The sequence below is a fragment of the Pseudophryne corroboree genome, chromosome 4 (genome assembly GCF_028390025.1).
Source record: "Pseudophryne corroboree isolate aPseCor3 chromosome 4, aPseCor3.hap2, whole genome shotgun sequence".
Taxonomy (NCBI): domain Eukaryota; kingdom Metazoa; phylum Chordata; class Amphibia; order Anura; family Myobatrachidae; genus Pseudophryne; species Pseudophryne corroboree.
In genome coordinates this window covers 193,037,013-193,055,710 of record NC_086447.1, presented here as the reverse complement: position 1 = coordinate 193,055,710, position 18,698 = coordinate 193,037,013, and the positions used below count along the sequence as shown (strand labels likewise).

General features: G+C 47.8%; 1 protein-coding gene across 3 annotated transcripts in view; it reads right to left on the bottom strand.

Moving 5' to 3' along the window:
* LOC134909157 (glypican-5-like) overlaps positions 1–18,698 on the bottom strand; it is a 437,429-nt gene that overhangs the window by 358,636 nt on the left and 60,095 nt on the right. Inside the window, exon 1 of one of the 3 annotated variants that reach the window (XM_063915672.1) lies at positions 2,180–2,244. The exons of the other annotated variants lie outside the window; for them this stretch is intronic. The gene's annotated coding sequence lies outside the window, so the exon portion shown is untranslated. Of the gene's footprint in view, positions 1–2,179; positions 2,245–18,698 lie in introns of those variants that run through there. 3 annotated transcript variants of the gene reach the window in all.

Below are 18,698 nucleotides of genomic sequence, written 5' to 3'. Positions count from 1 at the left end.
ACCTTTCCGGAGTCCAGCGCCGGGACCTGCAATTGTGTCGGAAATTGCCGCCAAAATGGCCGCCGCGCAAATTGGTTTCCGGATCATGGCGGGCGCCATGTTTCCAGAGACCTGCGCATGCGCAGTAGACTCCGCCACAATGCCGGAGTCTACAGCGCCGTACAGAGGAGGGGGCCCACCCGGAGGTGCACCCGGGCCCCCTCCTCTGTAGAAACGCCCCTGTGTAGATTGCTCCTGGCAGGATATTTATTTGCAGTCTTTAATAATATACCAAACACTTTAGCAACGTATTGGGTAAGTTACACTTTCATGGACCAGCCCTGCTATGTTCTATTGTGTATAATCCAAATGCACAGACAGAACATGAAGAAACTGCTATTCTCACTGTAATCACCACTCCTCGGTTCCCCGACTAGAATTCCCTTGTACCTGGGTGTACCAATACCACCAACTTACAGTATTTATTATTACCATCAAGAAACAGTTGTGAAAAGTAGCAGGGGCATATACTTACTGGATGCAGGGCATGATGTGCACATGGGCCAATGAGTCAGGGGGTGCCCTGCACTCATTCAGTGGTGGGTCCACAGGGGAAGGGGATCGATCAGTGCAATAGCACCCCCTTCCGTAACATGTCCCAGCTGTCTACTAACATGGCCTCTGTATAGCAGCACAGCAGCACAATCATACAGGGAGGGAGCGAAAACTGCTGCTGTGGGGGACGGGGGGATGGGGTGGCAAGCTTTTTCACTGAGCCGGTGTTGAGCGTGAAGACTGGCGCTGATGGAGCAATCTCCAGTTGCTATGTCCACACTGGGTCTGGTTCTAAGTCTCATACAAGTAGCAATGCGCACGGATCTCGCAGATTCGCATGTGCCTGACCAGGTATCCACACAAGGAAGGAGATTGCTAGTACATAAGAATTGATTCCTCCGTTGATGGACGACACCATCCATGAAATGGACATTTGCATTTGCACAGAACTGTCCATCTCATAGGAGTGTCATGGGTGTGTTGTGCAGTTTCATTCACAGTGTGCGGATGGAGATGGGACGGATCTTTCGTGCACAGCCTTGGTCTGATGTTGTAAGTCCAGATAGTAATGATGGCAGCTGTGTGGCACAGGCTCCCACATGCAGTCGCATGGATTTTTACTATGCAAACACGGATTCTCACATTACCATAATGCAGTAAGCAGACATCCACTATGTCCTGGAGAACATACTTTAGGTAGGACATACTTAGGGCGGGATTTACTATAAGCCATCGCCGCCTACCGCAGCGATACTAATCGCATATGTACTAACATATGCGATTAGTATCGCAATGCGGTATAGGAAGCCCCCCGCGATGATGTCTGCGGGGGTCTCCGTCACCTCCCAGACTCGGGAGGTGACGTGTGCAGGGAGTCCCCGGGCTCCTCCTCCTCCTCCCCCCTGCAGCCGGAAGGAGACAAGGCTGTGATGCGAGGGAGAAGGAGGAGGGGGGCCGCACCAGCAGCAGCTCAGGTATGCCGGGGGGGTCGTCGTGAGCGGCGCAGGGCGGCGGCGGCATGCGGCGTGGGGCGGCGGTAAGAATCCCATAGGCTTCTATAGGGTATCGCCATAAAAAGATGGCGATACCCTATGAGGCGAAAACGCGGCGGTCGGGAGTTAGTACATGTGAAAATGCGGTAAAACGGGGGTTTTACCGCATTTTCCCTTTAGTAAATCCCGCCCTTAGAGAGAAAATATACATACTACAGCTGATACCCACAGAAGGTGACTATACCATTTTTCTGTCCTTTCAACCTGTAACTTTTGGCTTTTAGTCTCTTTACATTTACCTGGTAAACGCACACAGCAGAAACAAGAGTGGTAATAGAGATCAGTAATTCCTATATCTGATACTAATTTGCTTATACAAAATCCTACATGCACTCAAAACCGCGCCATTCTAGTCGTGTGATGCATGCACCTGTGTATACTGCTGGGACATGGGTGACCCGTAATGTATGTGTATTTACTGTATATCTAGCCAAATGTAACACAGCACAGCGGCTCCAGGTCAGCGCTCTCCACATAGCGAGAAGCCTGCTAGCAGGACAGCCAAAGTAAACAATGGTAACATTTGCATATTTGAAATATAAAACAAACAAATAAACAGAAAGAGAGAAAGCAATATAAAGCAACATTATTACTTTTACTAGCTTAGCAACGTGTTCCTACAGTTGACACCACATTTCCAGGCTTGTATACCCCCTGCTGTATTGTCACTGCCCTTTGTATGCTTTGCTTCTAGTCACTTGGGATGTTCTTGGCACTGTACACAAAGAGTGAGAAAGAGACAACAAGGGGACAGAGAAAGCACTCACTTTGATGTACAGCTCTAGGTTATAAAATACATTTCACCACTTTATTAGGTTTCGCAAAAGACTGGCACAGATGTTAACATAAAACAGGATAGCTTGCAAGCAGAGCAGAGACCTTTAGTCAGTGTTTAGCTGTTCCTAGTAAAGACACAGGAGTACTAATACCCCTTTTACACTCGCAGGCTCGGGTCATTCCCGGGAATGACCCTTTTACATTAGCGACCCGGCATATTGCCGGGTCGGTGACGTCACCGCTGACTCTACCGGAGGCGGTGCTTGGAGATAATCTTCTCCAAGCACCGCCTTTTCCTTTGCAGAGAACAGGTGCCGGGTCGCCTTGACCCTGTATACCCGTTTACACTGCACAGCTTCCCGGGATGGTCCCGGATTCAACCCAGGTCGAGACCTGGGTTGAAATCCCGGGATGCTCGTACCGTGAAATTGTAAGTGTACCCTTTTACACTGACAAAAATCCCGTGATGATGCGCGTTCACGTGCAAAATCCCGGGATAAAATTGTCAGTGTAAAAAGGGGATAACTGGGCTGGGATTTGAGTCCCAGGATTGGTGCTTCCAATCCCAGGATTTCTAGGTTTACAATGCATATGCGCAAATCTGATTTCAGGCGGGCAGTGCTGAGCACTGGCTTCAGACGCTGCCCTTGCCCGGGAAGGCTGCGCAACCTCACACCATTAAACCCCTTTAGCAGCCGCACCCATGTGCACCCACATACTATTGCGCGTCATCACCGGGTGATGCGGCATGCCAATGGGGACCTGCCGTGTCACCTGTCCAGGAGGCCTTGCAGCGGGGGTTTTATATGATCGTGTGCAGCGGGAGAGGCCAGATCCAGTCAGGAGAGTGGCAGGAGGAGAGGAATCACAGCATCCCGGAGAAGGAAATCAACGCAATCAGCGGAGGCCGTGCTGCGGATGGCCCATAACTGGAGCCTGACGTCGCAACGTTAGTGGTGGAGCAGGTAAGCCCTCAGTGAGGCTCCCTTTCCCCATTGACCCCTTGTGTCCCTACACTACACCACCACCATCAGTGCTAGGCCAAGGCCACATTGTTACACCACATCGTTAAGCAGGCCATAGGACTGGGCTGCAGAGGGCGCTAGGCCCACCATTGCTATCCCACAGTGTTAGGTAGGCCGCAGGCCTGCAGATGGCGCTAGGCCCCCATTGTTCCACATTGGTTTCCACTATTTTGGATTGTCCCACATCGACGTGTATTGTTTCACATTGTCCTTCATTGGTTTCCATTATTTTGCATTGTTCCACATTGCTGTGTATTGTTTCACATTGTCCTGCATTGGTTTTAATTATTTTGCATTGTTCCACATTGCTGTGTATTGTTTCACATTGTCCTGCATTGGTTTCCATTATTTTGCATTGTTCCACATCGCCGTGTATTGTTTCACATTGTCCTGCATTGGTTTCCATTATTTTGCATTGTTCCACATTGCCGTGTATTGCTTCACATTGTTCTGTAGTGGTTTCCATTATTTTGCATTGTTTCACATTGTCGTGTATTGTTCTGCATTGTGTTGTGCATTGTTCTGTATAGTCAGCTGGCCTCCCATAGTCAAGCCCCCATTAACGGTAAGCTGTGGGTAGGACACTGTTCTGGGTTGTTGTTTGTGGTTTATTCCAGGTGCCGAGATTGGGACCCTCTGTCCATCAAGGGGACAAGCATATATCTGATAGGACCGCAGTCGGCCGGAAGGCGAGTGTGGTTCCAGTACTGTCGTTGGCCTGAAGGTTAAGAGCCAGTGGAGGGCGAGATGAGTAACCACCCACGCTCACACTACCACCAGCGCTTACCCCCGCCATCCCCATTCCTCTTACACCGGCATGCTTAAGAGGAGGGTTGGATCTAACATCTACCTTAACCATATATATAGTGAAACAGTTAAATGATGCTGAGTGAGGTGGAGGTGTGTGTGTGTCGGGGAGGGAGGGGGGATTTAAAATAATAATAATAAAAACATTGGTTACGGGGTAGGGGAGTTGTTGCACAAAAGGGGATTTTTATGGGGGGGGGGGGGTATATAAAACAAGGAGGTGCAGGGGTTACTATTAGGATTTAGGACCACTAGGGGATCTATTGCCAATAAGGGGTGGGAAACTATTTTATAATGGGAATCCTTGGACATGGAGGGGATGGGGGTGCAAATCCCATAGACATATGTGTATATATATATATATATACACACACACACACACACACACACACACACACACACACACACACACACATACTAAATATTTGAACATATTATTACAAATACTTTTTAAACTTCAATAAGTAATAAAAAAAAACCTGACAATTTCTGAGCGGTTTAGAGGGGAAAAAATCATCAGTTAAGTGGTTTAGCGGAGGTGTGTCATCTGTCTGCAGACTACCGGGTCAGTGCTGCAGCCTCATGTTGTAACAGTGACACTGTGTCACACTGTCTGACGGAGCGGCACCTGCGTCCGGAGTGGGACTTTCACTGCTCTCAGTGCTGCTCTGTGACTTACAGTATGAGTGGCCCTGCCTGCACTCTCTGCTCTGTCCAACTGTGCTGCTGTGCTGAGTAGATTGTCAGATTGCTGATCTGAGGCTGGGTGTACTGCTGCAGATGTGCTGTTCTTCAACTGGAGTGGACTCTGGAGGAGGGTGAGTCAACTGCATGTTTTTTTCTTACTGTCGGGGGCTCGTCTGGCTGGGGGTTGGCCATGGAAGTTATTTTATTACTGTGGGGGGTGGGGGGGATTGAGACAAGTTTTATATTTTTCCTGTGGAGCTGAGCCATGATCAACTCAATCCTGGTTATCCTGGGAATCCCAGGATTACAGTGTTTTCAATCGCGGGATTTAAAAAATGAGGCGGGATTGGCTTTCCTAGATGGGATTAATGAGTTTACTATGCCAAGCTAGTATAGTATGAGAGGCCATCAAGGGCCTTTACTGGATACCTTACACAGAGAAGTGAAAAAGTTATAGTTATGTAGAAGTTTATCCTGGGGGTTTGTGTTGGGATGAAGAATATGAAAAGTAAATATTGTTGGGGGCTAAGAGCTCCATGCAGTTACCCCAGAATATTCTCTGCATCTGAGTTCACAAGCAGCAGTCTCCACAGCACTCTGGGGGTCATTCAAAGCAGCTTCAATGTCCAATCAATAGGGTTGTATGTAGCAATAACCAATGTCAGTGCCGTGATAATGACCTAGCCTGGTCCCTTCAAATCTTAAGTTTTTACAACCAGATGGCAGAGTATCCGGTCAGGATCACGGCAGCTGGAATACCGATGCCAGAATCCTGACATTGCCAACATGGATGGAAATGCTGGTGCGGGATCCCAATCGCCTGAATCCCGAACAACGGAGTGGGGGAGGTTAGGTTTAAGCTGCGGGGAAGGAAGGGAGAGTTAGGGTTAGGCTACAGGGCGGACCCATTTTTTCTGGGATTTTGCGGAAAAGGGGTTGAGTACCCAGTCCGTAGAGTAATCAGAGATTTCTCCAGCATCATCTTTGTTTTCTCTTAATAACACCATTGTTAAAGCCAGCTATGACAGTAAAGCATGATGGAAACGTATCAATCGATAAAAAGCTTGATTTGTGGTCACTTTTCAAGTGACACATAATGCCATCTAAGGATGGAGTTATGCTTAAGAGTCCCACTGACTTTTTTTTCTATATACATTGCAGAGCTATGGCATCCTGCATCATTGCGATAAGTAGCAAAATACGATGTTATAAGAAAAGCAGTATTATGATACATTAACCTCAGAGTCTTTCATAGTTAATTGGGGTGTCGCCCCCATTTCCCGGGAGTGGCTAGGCCAAGGACTTCATCACGACTGCAGGTCGTGCATCACAAGCCACCCTGCGACCGATATGTTCGCGGGGCGGGAGGGGGTGTCGATGCAGCATTTAGTGAGAAGCGGTCCAGACAACGCAGGCGTGTCCGGACTATTTGCGGGGCAGGCCGCAGTGGCTGCATGACACAGGCAGAGAGCTAACCTCTATCAAGCGTTCGCATGTTAGCGGGGGTTGGGGGGGGGGGGTGAGGGCCCCGGCTTGCAGGGTGGACTTGCCCTGCGCTGGGCGTCCCCCACCCGCATGTTACTGTAAAGGGATATAGCTGTGCGATTTATCCCACAACTACAACCTATGCTGAATTAGGCCCTGAATACGATAATGTATATAATCATATTGTATGTCTGGAATTTAAATAGCCTTATGATGCCAATTTCTTACTTGAGTCTCAATTAACATTTTTTCGAGCTGTGCATGGGTTTCCTTACATAGTCACGCTTGATCTAAGAGATATCCAGAAGTTAACAAAGGACCAGATAAGGTTTTCTAAAGTAAGGTCCCGGAAGATTCTCTGAAGATATATGGAAGTGAAAAGATGAATATTATCCCAGATGGTGAGGTACGAGAGATGGCCCCCTTTTCCACTAGCTCAAAAAACACGGGTAAATGCACGGGGGCGCGCATTTACCCGTGTTTTTGGCAAGTGGAAAAGGGTAAACCCGGATCAAGTGACCCGTGAATCCTACCCGGCTATTTACCTGGGTAGGACACGGGAATGATCCGGGTAGGGTGTAGTGTAAACGGGAGCCGTGTCGATGCGACACGGCTCCCGTTTACACTGTATGGATGGGCGGCGCTGGGAGATCATGTGATCTCCCTGCGCCGCCCCTGCCGTGTAGCTAGAAGCGTCACCAACCCGGCATATGCCGGGTTGTGACTGCTAATGGGAAAGGGACCGAGCACGGGTCGCAGCAGGGGGCAGCTCCCGTGTCAGGCTCCCGGCTGCGACCCGTGCTCGTAGGTGTAAAAGGGGTATTACAGAGGTCAAATGAGAACTGGAACAGAATATTCACAAAATGTAAAACTGACGAATGAGACTGAGTAACAATGAAATAGCATGAAATGAGAATGGTGTCAGATGAAGAACTACTAGCAAACAATGATTCAGGTTATACCTTTAAATTGACTAATATTAGGAGGGCAGGGGAGCAGGAGATTAATAACAGGCGGCATAGATAGAAAATGGGTAAAAGTAAATGAGAATGGAAAATATGGATTCAATAGGAACATAAATGATGACAGGTTAAGAGAATGGTTTGGAAGCTAGGAACAGATGCAGTCAGGAGCGGTGTAAGACATTGCCCAATAGGCTCCCCACTGAGACACTGGCATAAGGTATGAGTGATTGTAGCAGTGAGTAAGTCTGAGCAATGTGGACCAGATTAGTAGCTGCATCCTGTGCAAAGTCGTGTGTAGGGAAAACAGATGGTTATTAAAGATCGAGATGTTTATTAAAAGTAGTAAATGACTGACAAAATAAATCAAATTTACGGCTGCAGGCTAGTGCCGTTTGGTTTGTAGAAGGATGAGGAATAACATAAGCGTGAACCTATGTTGCAAAAATAAGTAGGAAAGGAACAGCGAGTGATTCAACTTGGGAATATAACAATAAAATGTAGCAAGTCATTTTATGAAGAGCTAACATAGGGACTAAAGCTGCATACACATGGTGCGATTTTCCGTCCGATATGGACTGTATGGTCCATATTGCACGGAAACATAGTGCATATCGCACCGTGTGTATGCACTTGCGATGCCGATGCGCGGTCCTGCGGGATCAGCATCGCAAGAAAATATAGTGTGTGCAGGCGGGGCCGATACTGACTACATGACTCCGGGCACAATGTAGTGAGTATCGGCCGTTAGCCTGCATCAGTGCGTGTGTACGCACCTTAAGGAGAGCTGAGTGATTCAAGGCAAGATTAGGAAGCAGGGCAGTGGAGAAAAGTATGAACAAAGGGCCTAATGCAGTAAGGATCGCTATTGAGGCTGAAATAGCGATTGTCTCAAAACTGCTACTGCTAAAAATCGCATGTGAAGAAAAAAAGAAAAAAGAAAAAAAAGACACCCACCGCTGCATTTGCAAACTTGCATATGAATTTGCATGACTGTGAAGCATATGCAGAAATCGGGCAGCATCGACAGTTGCGGATGACCCATTCCTACTCAAAATAATGCAATTGCAGTTGCACCTGGTGCCATTTTTTTCATTGCAGTGATCGCAACTGACGTCAGATGCACGCCCCGAAAACAGCCATGACACGCCTGTGTTTTCCCAACCACTCCCCACAGATGCCATGCTGCCTCCCACACACGGTCACTTCTTGTCAATCACTTTACGGTCACATTTCACTAGGCCTGCGATTACAGAGCATTCGCGCTTTGGTCTTTGCGCACGCACAATATGTTTGCAGCACATATATATACGCACATTTATACACAGTCTGCCGATACTCACTCATTGTGTGCGTTCTCACATTTACAAATGATAGTGAATTAGGCCCTAAGATATGAAAAAGGATACAGGTAGTGGATAGCGAACATGAATGAATGAATTACTCAGAAGTGCCATTTAATTGATTGAGGAACTATGAATGCTATACTATAATCACATTTACATTAGGGAGTGGGGGAGCTATATTCATTAGGAACAATGCAACAATGCTAATTAATCAATTAGTGAATGAGCACTCGAGCTGAAGGCGCTTGAATAAAATGAAGGTTTAGTAATTTAGTAGTTAGAGGCAAATTGGAAGGCATTGGAATAGTGACATGGATCAACACAGAGAGAAGCCATGAGCAGACGGAACAAAGATTAAATAGTTCTAATTGGGTAATAGCCTATGTAATTTAAATGAATTAATGAATGACTCAGAGGTGATGTAACTAATTTAGGGAATATAAAAGTGAACAGTATAAAGGAATTAAATACAGAGTACCAGGAACTGATGGTGTAAGGAGGATTACTGAATGCTTTAAAATAAATGTTCACCTAATCTGATGTTTGTATTGAATGAATGAATGGAGTGAGTGAGTGAGTAAATACATGAACACGTGTCAATGAGGTGTTGAAATTGCATGAAGGAGCAGACACCGGAGTTTAATAAGCCCAGGGTGCAGGTTGGATCAAGAACTACAGTATATTCAAACTAGTGAATGAATCTATGACCTGAATGAAATGTATTTGACTGAGAACTTTAGTCTCTGTATATTCTCAAATTAATGATGGGTTAATGGGCCTAATTCAGAGTTGATCGCAGCAGCAAATTTGTTAGCAGTTGGGCAAAACCATGGGGGTCATTCCGAGTTGATCGTAGCTGTGCTAAATTTAGTACAGCTACGATCATGTTCCCACTGGACATGCGGGGGGACGGCCAGCACAGGGCTAGTCAGCCCCGCATGTCAGTCCCCCCCCCCCCCGCACGATTCTTTTGTACTTGAAGAGTAACTCCTGGCCAGCGCAGCTACTGCGGCTGGCCGGGAGTTACTCGTCGCTACCCTGTGTCGCAGCGGTTGTGTGTGACGTCACGCAACAACTGTAGCCCACGCACGGTCTGGCCACGCCTGCGTTGGCCGAACACATCCCGTGCCGCCCCCTCCCTCCCAGTGACTGCCTCTGCCTGTCAATCATGCAGAGGCGATCGCTAGGTAACGACGACCTTCGGCCATCTGGCATGCACCAGCGCACTGCAGCACCAGCGCATGCGCAGTTCCGACCCGATCGCTGCGCTGCGAACAACTGCAGGATGCGATCGGGTCGGAATGACCCCCACCATGTGCACTGCAGGTGGGGCAGATATAACATGTGCAGAGAGAGTTAGATTTGGGTGTGGTGGAAATCTAAATTGCAGTGTAAAAATAAAGCAGCCAGTATTTACCCTGCACAGAAACAAAATAACCCAACCAAATCTAATTCTCACTGCAAATGTTATATCTGCCCCCCTGCAGTGCACATGGGGCCTAATTCAAACCTGATCGTAGCCCTGCAGGGCTACGATCAGGCACACTGACATGCAGGGGGGACGCCCAGCACAGGGCTAGTCCGCCCTGCATGTCAGGCCCGCCCCCTCCCCCACAGAAGTGCAAAAGCATCGCACAGCAGCGATGCTTTTGCACTTCAGGAGTAGTTCCCGGCCAGAGCAGCTTTTGCGTGCTGGCTGGGAGCTAATCGTCGTGACGTCAAGCAGCCGCTCTGACCCGCCCCCCTTTTTTCGCCCCCCCCCCCCGCACGGTCCGGCCATGCCGGGGTTGGCTGGTCCACGCCCAAAAAACGGCGTCCAAATGCCGCTGTGCCGCCCCCTCCCGCCCAGCGACTACCTCTGCCTGTCAATCAGGCAGAGGCGATCGCTAGGCAACGACAGCCATCGGCTATCAGCCATGCGCCGGCGCACTGCGGTGCCGGTGCATGCGCACTTCTGGCCTGATCGCTGTGCTGCGCTGAACTGCAGCGAGCGATCAGGTCAGAATGACTCCCAATGGTTTTGCCCAACTGCGAACAAATTTGCTGCTGCGATCAACTCTGAATTACCCCCAATAAACTGTTCGCATACAGTGACGGAATGGTTGTGAGGTACTTGAATAAATGGAATGATGGCTCAATTTGGTTTTAGAATATAATGATATGTGAGTAGATGGTTTGTAACAAACAAATTAGACATAAGCAAGTGCAGTGTAAGAATTAAATGTTGGATCAGGCTTTAAAACCATGGTCTGAACTGAGGGTAGAATGTACTTATGGACTAGTATTAATCCATAACTGTTCACACTGAATGAACGGAATAAGGTAAAAATGGGGTGTTAAGCAGGAGTTAAGACTAGCAGTACTAAGAAGTAGTGATGTGCACCGGAAATTTTTCGGGTTTTGTGTTTTGGTTTTGGGTTCGGTTCCGCGGCCGTGTTTTGGGTTCGAACGCGTTTTGGCAAAGCCTCACCGAATATTTTTTGTCGGATCCGGGTGTGTTTTGGATTCGGGTGTTTTTTTCAAAAAACCCTAAAAAACAACTTAAATCATAGAATTTGGGGGTCATTTTGATCCCATAGTATTATTAACCTCAATAACCATAATTTCCACTCATTTCCAGTCTATTCTGAACACCTCACACCTCACAATATTATTTTTAGTCCTAAAATTTGCACCGAGGTCGCTGGATGGCTAAGCTAAGCGACACAAGTGGCCGACACAAACACCTGGCCCATCTAGGAGTGGCACTGCAGTGTCAGGCAGGATGGCCCTTCAAAAAAATACTCCCCAAACAGCACATGACGCAAAGAAAAAAAGAGGTGCAATGAGGTAGCTGTGTGACTAAGCTCAGCGACCCAAGTGGCCGACACAAACACCTGGCCCATCTAGGAGTGGCACTGCAGTGTCAGACAGGATGGCCCTTCAAAAAAATACTCCCCAAACAGCACATGACGCAAAGAAAAAAAGAGGCGCAATGAGGTAGCTGTGTGACTAAGCTAAGCGACCCTAGTGTCTGACACAAACACCTGGCCCATCTAGGAGTGGCAGACTGCGCTTGAGACAGGTGCATTCCACCTCCTTTGCCTATATCGTGGGCAAATGTATAGGCTTGAATGGCCTTTTGCTGCTCCTCCATCCTCTGAAGCATATAGAGGGTTGAATTCCACCTTGTTACCACCTCTTGCTTCAGATGATGGCAGGGCAGGTTCAGGTGTTTTTGGTGGTGCTCCAGTCTTCTGTACACGGTGCCTGTACGCCGAAAGTGGCCCGCAATTCTTCTGGCCACCGACAGCATCTCTTGCACGCCCCTGTCGTTTTTTAAATAATTCTGCACCACCAAATTCAAGGTATGTGCAAAACATGGGACGTGCTGGAATTTGCCCAGATGTAATGCACGCACAATATTGCTGGCATTGTCCGATGCCACAAATCCCCAGGAGAGTCCAATTGGGGTAAGCCATTCTGCGATGATCTTCCTCAGTTGCCGTAAGAGGTTTTCAGCTGTGTGCGTATTCTGGAAAGCGGTGATACAAAGCGTAGCCTGCCTAGGAACGAGTTGGCGTTTGCGAGATGCTGCTACTGGTGCCGCCGCTGCTGTTCTTGCAGCAGGAGGCAATACATCTACCCAGTGGGCTGTCACAGTCATATAGTCCTGAGTCTGCCCTGCTCCACTTGTCCACATGTCCGTGGTTAAGTGGACATTGGGTACAACTGCATTTTTTAGGACACTGGTGACTCTTTTTCTGACGTCCGTGTACATTCTCGGTATCGCCTGCCTAGAGAAGTGGAACCTAGATGGTATTTGGTAACGGGGGCACACTACCTCAAGCAATTCTCTAGTTCCCCGTGAACTAACGGCGGATACTGGACGCACGTCTAACATCAACATAGTTGTCAAGGCCTGAGTTATCCGCTTTGCAACAGGATGACTGCTGTGATATTTCATCTTCCTCGCAAAGGACTGTTGGACAGTCAATTGCTTACTGGAAGTAGTACAAGTGGTCTTCCGACTTCCCCTCTGGGATGACGATCGACTCCCAGCAGCAACAACAGCAGCGCCAGCAGCAGTAGGCGTTACACTCAAGGATGCATCAGAGGAATCCCAGGCAGGAGAGGACTCGTCAGACTTGCCAGTGACATGGCCTGCAGGACTATTGGCTTTCCTGGGTAAGGAGGAAATTGACACTGAGGGAGTTGGTGGTGTGGTTTGCGGGAGCTTGGTTACAAGAGGAAGGGATTTACTGGTCAGTGGACTGCTTCCGCTGTCGCCCAAAGTTTTTGAACTTGTCACTGACTTATTATGAATGTGCTGCAGGTGACGTATAAGGGAGGATGTTCCGAGGTGGTTAACGTCCTTACCCCTACTTATTACAGCTTGACAAAGGCAACACACGGCTTGACACCAGTTGTCCGCATTTCTGTTGAAATAATTCCACACTGAAGAGCTGATTTTTTTTGTATTTTGACCAGGCATGTCAATGGTCATATTCCTCCCACGGACAACAGGTGTCTCCCCGGGTGCCTGACTTAAACAAACCACCTTACCATCAGAATCCTCCTTGTCAATTTCCTCCCCAGCGCCAGCAACACCCATATCCTCATCCTGGTGTACTTCAACAGTGACATCTTCAATTTGACTATCAGGAACTGGACTGCGGGTGCTCCTTCCAGCACTTGCAGGGGGCGTGCAAATGGCGGAAGGCGCAAGCTCTTCCCGTCCAGTGTTGGGAAGGTCAGGCATCGCAACCGACACAATTGGACTCTCCTTGGGGATTTGTGATTTCGAAGAACGCACAGTTCTTTGCTGTGCTTTTGCCAGCTTAAGTCTTTTCTTTTTTCTAGCGAGAGGATGAGTGCTTCCATCCTCATGTGAAGCTGAACCACTAGCCATGAACATAGGCCAGGGCCTCAGCCGTTCCTTGCCACTCCGTGTCGTAAATGGCATATTGGCAAGTTTACGCTTCTCCTCAGACGCTTTTAATTTTGATTTTTGGGTCATTTCACTGATCTTTTGTGTTTTGGATTTTACATGCTCTGTACTATGACATTGGGCATCGGCCTTGGCAGACGACGTTGATGGCATTTCATCGTCTCGGCCATGACTAGTGGCAGCAGCTTCAGCACGAGGTGGAAGTGGATCTTGATCTTTCCCTATTTTTTTAACCTCCACATTTTTGTTCTCCATATTTTAATGCGCACAACTAAAAGCCACCACAGGTATACAATGTAGATGGATGGATACTACAGTATTATATTACTTATGGACGACGAGTGCACTGACGACACAGAGGTAGGCACAGCCGTGGCCTACCGTACTGCTATATATATATATATATATATATATATATATATATAATATACTGTATAATAATAATAACGGACCTGGTGGACACTGTCAGCAGACTGCTAAACTAGTATGAAGAAAAAAAAACCCACCACAGGTATACAATGTAGATGGATGGATAGTATAGTATTATATTACTTATGGACGACGAGTGCATTGACGACACAGAGGTAGGTACAGCCGTGGCCTACCGTACTGCTATATATATATATATATATAATATACTGTATAATAATAATAACGGACCTGGTGGACACTGTCAGCAGACTGCTAAACTAGTATGAAGGAAAAAAAAACCACCACAGGTATACAATGTAGATGGATGGATAGTATAGTATTATATTACTTATGGACGACGAGTGCACTGACGACACAGAGGTAGGTACAGCCGTGGCCTACCGTACTGCTATATATATATATATATATATATATATATATAATATAATGTATAATAATAATAACGGACCTGGTGGACACTGTCAGCAGACTGCTAAACTAGTATGAAGAAAAAAAAAGCCACCACAGGTATACAATGTAGATGGATGGATACTATAGTATAGTATTATATTACTTATGGACGACGAGTGCACTGACGACACAGAGGTAGGTACAGCCGTGGCCTACCGTACTGCTATATATATATATATATATATATATATATATATATATAATATACTGTATAATAATAACGGACCTGGTGGATACTGTCAGCAGACTGCTAAACTAGTATGAAGAAAAAAAAAGCCACCACAGGAGTGTTTTTCAGGCAGACAAATGTATACTGGACTGGTGGTCACTGTCAGCAAAACTGTGCACTGTACTCCTGCTATAACTGCTCCCCAGTCCCCACAATTAGGCAGTGTGAGCAGTGCACTCAGCACAGATATATGCAGCAGTGCAGCACACTGATACCCCTTTTCCACTAGCTCAAAAAACACGGGTAAATGCACGGGGGCGCGCATTTACCCGTGTTTTTTGCAAGTGGAAAAGGGTAAACCCGGATCAAGTGACCCGTGAATCCTACCCGGCTATTTACCTGGGTAGGACACGGGACTGATCCGGGTAGGGTTGTAGTGTAAACGGGAGCCGTGTCGATGCGACACGGCTCCCATTTACACTGTATGGAAGGGCGGCGCTGGGAGATCAAGTGATCTCCCTGCGCCGCCCCTACCGCGTCACAAGAAGCGTCACCAACCCGGCATATGCCGGGTTGTGACTGCTGATGGGAAAGGGGCCGAGCACGGGTCGCAGCAGGGGGCAGCTCCCGTGTCAGGCTCCCGGCTGCGACCCGTGCTCGTAAGTGGAAAAGGGGTATGAGTGAGCACAGATATGGTGGAGCGTTTTTTTTCAGGCAGAGAAACAACGGATTAAACTCACTGGTGGTATAATCAAAACCCTGCACTGTACTCCCTAACAGCTGCTCCCCGTCCCCAATCCTCCCCACAATTATAACTAAGTCACTCAGTCTTTTCTACTATAACGGAGAGGACGCCAGCCACGTTCTCTCCCTATCAATCTCAATGCACGTGTGAAAATGGCGGCGACGCGCGGTTCCTTATATAGAATCCGAATCTCGCGAGAATCCGACAGCGGGATGATGACGTTCGGGCGCGCTCGGGTTAACCGAGCAAGGCGGGAGGATCCGAGTCGCTCGGACCCGTGAAAAAAAAGGTGAAGTTCGGGCGGGTTCGGATCCCGAGGATCCGAACCCGCTCATTACTACTAAGAAGATATTCAAATAGAAAAAACAGCAAAGTATCTATAGACCTCAACACTGCAAGGTACACAGAAACATAGGTATTGACGGCAGATACAGTAAGAACCACTTGGCCCATCTAGTCTGCCCATGTACACATTAGGGTTAATTTTGTTGGGAGCCAATTAACCTACCAGTATATTTTTGGAGTGTGTGAGGAAACCAGAGGAAACCCACAGAAGTATGGGGAGAATACACAAATTCTACACAGTTAGGGCCATGGTGGTAATCAAAGCCACCTCAATGCTGTGAGGTAGTTATGCTAACCATTACACCATCCGTACTGCCGTTAGACAATATGGCGGGATGGAATGGCTTACTGCAGGGATAATTCTGACATTAGAAGAGCTGTGTTATATGGCATACATAGAGGAATGGCAGGATGAATGTGTGAGATCAGAAGTATTGGTTTCTTTTAATCTGTACGTAAGAGTAAGAATTGGTGGCACAGGTATGAGCCCGATGAAGCAGACAGAGGTAATGAGTCAGATGAAGCAGAAGGAGTGCTTTGATAAATGATCAAAGGAAAGTAATGATGATTAGAAATTAGAGATGAGCGGGTTCGGATCCTTGAGATCTGAACCCTACCGAACCTCCCTACCCGAGTCCGGATCCGAGTCAGGCTCGGGTTTTCCCGCCTGGCTTGGAAACCAGAACGAGGCAAAATGTCATCATCCCGCTGTCGGATTCTCGCAGGGTTTGGATTCCATATAAGGGGTTCACTACGGTATGCCGGCGGTCGGGCTCCCGGCGACCAGCATACCAGCGCCGGGAGCCCGACCGCTGGCTTACCGACAGTGTGGCAAGCGCAAATGAGCCCCTTGCGGGCTCGCTGCGCTTGCCACGCTACGGGCACGGTGGCGCGCCACGTGCGCCACGCTATTTTATTCTCCCTCCAGGGAGGTCGTGGACCCCCACAAGGGAGAATACGTGTCGGTATGCCGGATGTCGGGATCCCGGCGCCGGTATACTGTGCGCCGGGTTCCCGTCAGTCGGCATACTGAAGACCACCCCCATATAAGGACCCGCGCGTTGCCGCCATTTTTACTCCAGTCTCGGAGAGTGTAGTGAGAGGACGTGTCTCCATCCTCAGTGTTTGTGTGGGCGGGAAAGTGGGGTGGCGATTCCAGTGCTGTCTTGTGCTGCTCAGTCCAGTGTAGTGTCTTATGCTGCATCAGTCCAGCCAGTCACAGTGTTGGTGTCCTCTGCTGCTAGATGTCCCCAGTGCTGCTGGCTGCTGTATAAGTCCCTTGCAGTTTTGCTGTGTTGCCTTGCATCAGACCAGGGGTAGTGTCTTGTGCAGCATCAGTCCAGTGACCAGTCACAGTGGTGGTGTCCTCTGTTGCCATATATCCGGTGTAGCTGTATAAGTCCCTTTCAGTGTTGCTGTGTTGTCCTGCATCAGACCAGGGGTAGTGTCTTGTGCAGCATCAATCCAGTGACCAGTCACAGTGGTTGTGTCCTCTGCTGCCATATATCCAGTGTTACTGCCGTATAATTCCCGTGATACTGGCGTATAATTCCCGTGATACTGGAGTATAATTCCAGTGATACTGGGGTATAATTCCCATGATACTGGCGTATAATTCCAGTGATATTGCCGTATAATTCCCGTGATATTGCTGTATAATTCCTGTGATACTGGCATATAATTCCAGTGATATCGCTGTATAATTCCTGTGATACTGGCGTATAATTCCAGTGATATTGCCGTATAATTCCTGTGATACTGGCGTATAATTCCCGTGATACTGCCGTATAATTCCAGTGATACTGCCGTATCATTCCAGTGATCCTGCCGTATCATTCCAGTGATCCTGCCGTATCATTCCAGTGATCCTGCCGTATCATTCCAGTGATCCTGCCGTATCATTCCAGTGATCCTGCCGTATAAATCCAGTGATCCTGTCATATAATTACAGTGATCTGCCCTATAAATCCAGTGATCCTGCCGTATAATTACAGTGGTAGTGGAGTATAACTCCAGTCCACTGATATTGGCGTATATATATATACCCTGTTGCAAAGCGGATTACTGAGGCCATAACAACTATGATGGTGTTAGACGTGCATCCGGTATCCGCCATTAGTGCAGTTGGACTGCAGTGCCACTCCTAGATGGGCCAATTGGTTGTGTCGCTTAGCTTAGTCATACAGCTACCTCATTGCACCTCTTTTACATCTTTGCATGATGTGCTGTTTGGGGCCTTTTTATTTTTTTTTATATCTGCCCTCCTGTCTTCCACTGCAGTGCCACTCCTAGATGTGCCAGTTGTTTGTGCCGCACACTTGTGTCACTTAGCTTAGTCATACAGCAACCTTAGTGCACCTCTTTTTTATCTTTGCATCATGTGCTGTTTGGGGCATGGTTTTTTAAAGTGCCATCCTGTCTGACACTGCCGTATGCATCCAGGGGTACTGCTGTATTAGTCCTGGGGTACTGCCGTATAAATCCACCAATTGCAGAATTTTTTAAAAATGACGGGCATGCAGGAGATGCTGTCAGTGGACTGAAATATTGCGGGCCACTTTCGACATTCAGCCACTGCATGCCAGTACTAGATGGGCCAGGTGGTTGTGTCACTTAGCTTAGTCATACAGCAACCTCGGTGCACTTCTTTTTCTTCTTTGCATCATGTGCTGTTTGGGGCCTATTTATTAAATCTGCCATCCTGTCTTGACACTGCAGTGCCACTCCTATATGGGCCAGGTGTTTGTGCCGCACACTTGTGTCGCTTAGCTTAGTCATACAGCCACCTCGTGCACCTCTTTTTCTTCTTTGCATCATGTGCTGTTTGGGGACTAGTTTTTAAATCTGCCATCCTGTCTGACACTGCAATGCCATTCCTAGATGGGTCAGGTGTTTGTGTCGCACGCTTGTGTCGCTTATAATTCCCGTGATATTTCCATATAATTCCTGTGA